Here is a 5,993-nt window from a genome sequence, read left to right on the forward strand (position 1 = left end):
GATCAACTAGTAGGACACAACATCCCAATGAATTTCAAGGCGAATCATCAAGATCAAATCTTCCAAGATAAACTGTCTGGAATAAAGCTCATCCTTTTGAGTTGATTATTGGTGATCCAGATGTTGGAGTCAGAACTAGACGTGCTACTCAAAATGAGTGTCTATTCTCAGGATTTCTTTCTGAGATGGAACCTAAGAAGATTGAGGAAGCACTGACTGATCCAGATTGGGTGATTGCTATGCAAGATGAACTCAATCAGTTTGAACATCAACAAGTCTGGAAACTGGTACCTAGACCTACACATAAGAAAGCTGTTGGTACTAGGTGGGTATTCAGGAATAAACTAGATGAAGATGGTGTGTTTACAAGAAACAAAGCAAGACTGGTAGCTAAAGGGTATTCTCAAGCTGAAGGCATTGATTATGATGAAACCTATGCTCTAGTGGCTAGACTAGAGGCCATCAGGATATTTCTGGCATTTGCAGCATTCTCTAACTTTAAAGTTTATCAAATGGATGTCAAGAGTGCCTTTCTGAATGGAAAGCTGGATGAAGAGGTATTTGTAGAGCAACCTCCTGGTTTTGAAGATTCAGATCATTTGGATTTTGTCTACTTTCTGTTCAAGGCTATCTATGGACTCAAACAGTCTCCGAGAAAATGGTATGACACTCTTTCTGAATTTCTTATTGAAAATAGCTTTATTAGAGGTGTCATAGACAAAACTCTCTTTTCTAAAAAGCATAAGAATGATACTATATTAGTCCAAGTCTATGTGGATGATATAATATTTGGGTCTACTAATGATAATCTCTGTAAGAGATTTGCTAAGTTAATGCACAGCAAATTTGAAATGAGCATGATGGGAGAGTTGAAGTTCTTTCTTGGATTACAAGTAAATCAAAGGTTAGATGGAACTTTTATTTGTCAATCCAAGTATCTCAAAGAACTCCTCAAAAAGTATAATCTAGAGGATTCTGCATCAGCAAGGACTCCGTCAACTACAGCTGTCAAGCTTGGACCATGTGAAAACTCCATTAAGGTAGATGTCACAAGCTACAGAGGTATGATTGGCTCGTTACTCTATCTTACTGCAAGTAGACCAGATATTATGTATGCTACATGCTTATGTGCAAGGTTCCAAGCGGATCCTAGAGATATTCATCTCGTTGCTGTTAAACGAATCTTAAGATATCTTAAGGGAACACCAAATCTAGGTATTTGGTACCCTAAAGAATCTGGTATTAACCTTGTTGGATACACAGATTCAGATTATGCAGGAAGTGTTGTTGATAGGAAAAGCACCTCAGGGAGTTGTCAATTCCTAGGTAGCAGACTAGTCTCATGGTACAGCAAGAAACAGCAAACAGTTTCAAATTCAACTGCTGAGGCTGAATATATTGCTGCTGGAAGCTGCTGTGCTCAGATCTTGTGGATTAGGAATCAGCTACGGGACTATGGCTCTGTATTGAACAAAATACATATTCTATGTGACAATACAAGTGCAATAGCCATCACCAACAACCATGTGCAGCATACAAGGACCAAGCACATTGACATCAGGTATCATTTTATTAAAGAGCACGTCATGAATGGTACTGTTGATCTATTTTTTGTTCCAACAGAAGAACAAATAGTAGATATTTTCACTAAACCTCTTGATGAATCCACATTTACCAAATTAGTTGGTAAATTGGGTATGTTGAATAGCTTTAGTGATTAAACTTGTGAATATCTGAAATCTGTTCTTGAGTGAATTTACAAATGAATTTTTCATAAATGAAAAATTCATTTCCAAATTTATTTTATCATTTTCCAAAATTTCCTGCTTATTTCTATGTAATTTTTATTATCTTATCTTATTTATTTACTCAACTTGTTAATTTTAATGTCTCAGAATATTTTATTTTCTCTAAAAATATTTTTCTATGAATTTTATTTGTTAAAATTCAAAAGAAATCTATTTTTGGACTGAAAATATTATTATCTCTGAAATATTTTATTTATTTTAATTATGTAAATATTTTCTGCCATATTCATTTCAGTTTTCTGTAAATTGTTATATTTTCTATATTCTGTGTTTTTTTTATGTGTTTTTAACAGTTTTTATGTTAATTATTCAGTATATTTAAATACTTAATTTATTTTATACTAGAATGACAATCGGCAAGACAATTGAAATTGTCTTGCTGAAAGTCATTCCAGTACTAATACTTGTTTATTTTTAAATCAGTTTAATTTTATAACTGGCAAGACAATCGGTATGACTATTGATTGTCATGCCAGTAATAAAATTAATATCAGATATATTATATTTTATTTTGTACTGGTATGACAATCGGTATGACTATCAGATTGTCATACCAGTTATATATTATTATTTGTTTTATTTTTTTTTGTTTTTTTCAAAATTGCCTTGTATGACTATCGGTATGACAATCGGTAAGACTATCCCAAATTGTCATACCAGTTGTCTACTTAACAGTTATTTTGTTTTGTAAAGTCATTCAATCAGGTTTTTTTGTTAAAAATTCCAACAGTCTTTCAATTTTTCTCTCGTTTTTTTCTCTCTCTCTCTACTCGATCTTAATCAAACCCAGCCTCCATTGTCTCACTGCTCGAGTTTTTACTCAGCAAATCATATCATCACTCCTGTGATATATATACATACACGTATATACATACAGAAGTGCTGTCGAATTTTTATTAAAAAAAAAATCAGTTTGTGTTTGTTTGATTTTGGGTATTTTTATTTTAATTTCTGTTTTGTGTCTTGTGGTTTTTCAAATCTGCTTTTGTGAGTTAAGAATTTTAACGAAATACATTTCTTTCTAAATTTTTTGATTATAATTGATTTAATTCAAATTATTAAATTAATTTAATTAATTCGAATTTTCTTAATATTATTCTTAAAATTCTGAAAGTGTGTGTCTTATTATTATTTTTAAATGGCTCTCAATTTCCAAATCGTTTCGCATAATCTTGTTGGTTATTTTAATCCAGATAAATGTGATGTAGAAAAATTTAAGTCGTGGATTAGATTTTTAAATGACCATTCGATTGTTAGCTCTGCTATTAAATCAAATGTGATTTTAAATGTTGATCTGCTAAGACTGATTTGCACAACCTCTACTGTGGCCGATGATTTTAAATCTTTTTCATTCACCGTGGCAAACACACAGTATGTGGTTGATGAAACAGTCGTCAATCGAGCGTTAAATTTTTCTATGGACAATTTCTGTAATTTGCCCTCTGAAAATGATATTTCAAACTTTTTCCATGCTATTCACTATCAGGGGGTAATTAATTTAACCAAGTTATCAAAATCCAATTTGGTGTCTGAATGGGACATTTTCTTCGATACACTTTCTAAAGTGTTTGTCAACTGCACTAAATCCAATTTTCACAACATCACTTCCACTCTGCAGTATATTGGTCTTGCGGTTGTTTTCAATCAAATGATCAATTTTGGCAAACTACTTTTACCCATTCTTTTGAGACGTCTCACTACTGCTTCACGTGATTATTCTACAAATCGTAGGGTCTCGTGTTACTATGCTCGTTTTCTCATGCTCATAGCAGAACATATTCTCTCACCTGAGCATAAAGCCCTTTTTGCTAACTCCGCAGTAACCGAACCCCCTCCTGTAAGCAAAAAGATTTACACCCGCCAAGACACAACTTTCAAATTCATGCAAGTTCCAGTACTTGTATCTGCTTTCATGGCCACTTATATTCCCTTACCTATCTTCAATCTTCCCGGTCATGAAAAGCAAGCTCAACCTCCAGTGGTTCAAACCACCCAGGCTCAAGCATCAGATGCTCTTCCTCTACAGGTAGTAGTTCCTCCCAATCAACCTATTCCTACTTCTGTTGAAAGACCCCCAGTGGTTGATAGGACTGACCATGAAGTTGTAGAACCACAGCTTCAATCCCAGGTCATAGAGCCAAACACAGAGTCACAACCTATCTCAACCTCTCCCCCACTGTCTAAAATATTGCCTAGAAGGTTAATATGAAGTAGTTTGTTGGTGGATGTGAATGAACCCTCAGCTCTGCCTCCTCCGAAGAAAAGAAGAACATTTACTGAGGCATCTGAAAGCCCATCCTTGTCCTCCCAACAGGACATGGACTTTGAAATGGCCACTGAACAGTTACTAGAAACATCCTCTCAACAGGATAAATCTATTGAAATTCGCCATAGGGCCATGGCATCCTGTACTGAGTCAAGCACAATTCCATTACTCACAATGGAAGCATACAGACCAGTAGATGATACTCAGGACACGGAGCGAGGAGTGCACATAGAGTCGGTTACAGTGTCTGCCATAGTTACGGCAGAAGAGCAGTCAAATGCTTCTGAGGGAAAATCTGACTCTCAGCCACCTTTAATAGAGTCATTTTCTCCCCTCCCAGATCCAACACCTCTGGCTCCCTCACGGGATTCTCCACTCGCAGATTTATCTGGAGAAAGTGGAGGGCAACTCGGTCAATCTATCCCTGAAGCAATTCAGACATCTATTTCACATGAAATGATAGGTTTGACTGAGGATCGGGACTCGCGAATTCCCATTGCACCACCACTGACCTCTCTTGAAGAGGCTAGGGTGATTTTAAATGCAGGTACAGAAGATCAGCCTCAGGAAGACTCCTCACGAGCAATTATATTGAGAGATACACATGCATGTGAGTTGAGTGAATTAAACAGGAGAGATATTCAGATGAGCGCACACACAGACACAAACACTGAAAATCTGTTAGCTCAAATTGCTGATCTCAAGGAACAACTTACAAAAAGTCAAGCTGAAGCTAAATCATTCAAAGCACAAGTGGTTGAACGGTCTTCTTCTTCCACCTCTGTCAATAATCAGCTGGCTCTTATCAGGACTGAAATATCAGATCTGAAGACATCTGTTGTACCAAAGCTTAACTCAATCCAGGAATCTCCAACGTTATCAGCTGACGACATTTCAAACTTCTGCTCTCTACATACAAGAATGACTTCTCTTGAAGACTTGGTTGAAATGAATCATTCACTAGATTCATCCAGATTTCTGAAGATAGAGACGGGTATGGAACATCTGAATGAAGGGATGAAGCACCTGTACTACATGATCAAAAATTCTCACTATCCCAATGAAGAACAAAGGACTTTCTTTGAAGGGCCGTCTGGTGGAGGCTCAGGCTCGGGAGGTGATGGAGGTCATGGAGGATCTAAGGGAAAGTCTGTAGAGGATTCCTCAACTAAGGGGGAGAAGAAAGGGAGAAGTGATAAGGGAAAAGAAAAAGAGTCGTCTGCTGGAGGCACAGGGAAGCCTGATGATATCTACTATAGTGGAGAACAGGATGACTTTGATATTTGTGACGTTCCCACTGAACCAGTCTTGGAAGATAAAGATGGTTTCTTTGAAGCTGAGGAGGAAAGTGATTTTGGAGAATGGGAAGAGGAAGCTCTAGTGGATCCTCTGTTTGAGAAAGAGTTTCAGCAGCAGCAGTCAGAGATGAAAAGAAAAGAAGCTGAACTCAAAAAGGTCTCCCATATCATTGACATGAGGAAAGACATACAAAGAACAAAAACTCTTCAAAAGCAACGTCTTCATGACATTAAAGCTCAAGAAAGGAGAAGAGATGTCAGACTGAAGATTGGTGAAAAATGGGATGAAGCTAGGAGAGTACTTGATATGCCTCAGCTGAGCACAAAAAATGATAGACAGTTTCTACATCTTCTGGACATGCTGGAGATCTCTAATCCAAACAATGACATGTACATGAATGCTATAAAGACTGAAGTCTCAAGGATCACAGCTGCCTTTGACAGATCCCTAAATGAGATGAGCATATTTGTATATTGTCAGAGTGAAGGATCTTTCAAGGTGTCACTTCATCTGTTTGAGAATCGTTTTTTGTCAGAGATTTGGGCTCTTCTCAACAAAGTAAAAAGAAGCTCAGAATTGAATGAAGTTTTTCGAGAAAGGCTCAAAGAGTTTGCCAGCAG

This window comes from Apium graveolens, chromosome 1 (assembly GCF_009905375.1).
Source record: "Apium graveolens cultivar Ventura chromosome 1, ASM990537v1, whole genome shotgun sequence".
In the NCBI taxonomy this organism is placed as follows: domain Eukaryota; kingdom Viridiplantae; phylum Streptophyta; class Magnoliopsida; order Apiales; family Apiaceae; genus Apium; species Apium graveolens.